This window comes from Mastomys coucha, unplaced genomic scaffold, assembly GCF_008632895.1.
Source record: "Mastomys coucha isolate ucsf_1 unplaced genomic scaffold, UCSF_Mcou_1 pScaffold7, whole genome shotgun sequence".
Lineage (NCBI taxonomy): Eukaryota > Metazoa > Chordata > Mammalia > Rodentia > Muridae > Mastomys > Mastomys coucha.
In genome coordinates, this window is record NW_022196913.1 from 39,404,429 (window position 1) to 39,406,033 (window position 1,605).

The following is a 1,605-nucleotide window of genomic DNA, read 5'->3' on the forward strand; positions in this document are numbered from 1 at the left end:
CACACAGCGGAATCCAAGTGGCTACTGACTAGTCCAGGACAAGTCTAAAAACAAGGGAATTCATGCACATTACTAAGGATGTCATCATCTTCACAGTTGAGAGCTCCTTCGACATTGCACTCTGTAAGGACCCTGGTCTTCCTGACGCTACGGCGAGTCTGAGCTTGAACTGGCAGCCTTCTTTTTCTTCTTCTTGCTGTGCTTCTTATGCTTCCTTCTCTTTTTGGCTTTGTCTGTTGTTCTCTCTCGCTCTTCACCGCTTTTCTTCTTTTTTGCTTGCACCTCTCCGCAGTCTGACTCTGACAGCGACTCAGATGATAATGGTTTATCTTCATACATCTTTCTCTTTTTGCTGAGTCCTTTAGTGTCCTTTTCTCTTTCAGTTACATCCTTTGACTTCTTCTTCTTTTTTGAACCATCCTTGCTGTCTGAGTCTGAATCCAACACTGAGGTCTCAGGAGACTTATGGCAACGGCTCTTCTTTTTCTTCCTTCTTTTTCTTTGTTTTTTATCCTCATCTTCAGAATCTGAAGAACTGCTGGAAGAATCAGAGCTCGATGAAGAAGAAGATGAATACCTACCAGATTTCTTCTTTTCTTTTTTCTTTTTCTGTCTTTTTTTGGATGAGCTCTCATTTCCACTTAATAATTTTTCTCTATGTTTTTCTAGTTCTTTCTTCCAATTCTCATTCATTTTTTCTTCAAACTCAGCCAAAGCCTTGGAGCCCTTCTTTTTCTTTTCCAGCTGTTCCTTTACTTCCTCCCAGGTAGGCCTTGGTCGATTCAGATAATCCTGGATTGTTGGTCCTGAAGACTGGATTGGACCCCTTGACCGGGCCATTGCTATTGGATTCATGTAGGCCACACGATTATCTCGCTTCCCCATGGTGGCCGACTGGACGCGCGGGAAGCCGCGTGGAGAACAGGCCGGAGAAGAAGCCGAAGTGGCCCGCCGCAAGTCCTCTTACCGCCTCTATGCCCGGCTTTTTTGTTTTTTTTTTTTAAGCTCCCTAGATTGAGCTCAGGACCTCACATATGACAGCAAATGCTCTGCCACTGAACTGCACTTACAGCTCATGACTTGATATTTTTAACTCCAGGACTTTGGGGGAGATGTGAAGGAAACAGAGCTGTTAGAGTTTGGCTGCACTCGTTCTTCTATGAGGAGACACAGCAGGCTTCAGTGGAAGAGCCCCTCAGGGAAGCTCAAGTTCGTCCAGAGATCAGGGCATCAGACTGTGGACATACACCCTGGTTCTGGATACTGTAGGAATGAACAGGCAAAGCAAGGCTGGTGGGCTCCAGACAGGCTGGTTCAAACCGCTTTAGAATTTAATGGCATAGAGCCTGCCCCTGGTTGACCTGTACTTGGCTCTGAGTTGATTAGAGCAGGTGAATTATGATCCTCTATAATGACATCTGGATAAGGGAGGTGGTTGGCCGTGTGACCTCTTTAGCAATTCAGGAAAGGCCAAGCTACTTGCTAGGGCCTTAAAACTGCATAATGACAGTATTTGAAAGATTGCATTTTGCCGGGTAGTGGTGGCACATGCTTTTAATCCCAGCACTTGGGAGGCAGAGGCAGGTGGATTTCTGAGTTCGAGGC

General features: G+C 45.8%; 1 pseudogene across 1 annotated transcript; it reads right to left on the bottom strand.

Moving 5' to 3' along the window:
• Positions 1-82: 82 nt before the first annotated feature.
• On the bottom strand, positions 83-977 carry LOC116081926 (annotated as a pseudogene). The gene has a single exon (XR_004115095.1). The product of XR_004115095.1 is annotated as a protein FAM133B pseudogene (transcript).
• Positions 978-1,605: the final 628 nt, after the last annotated feature.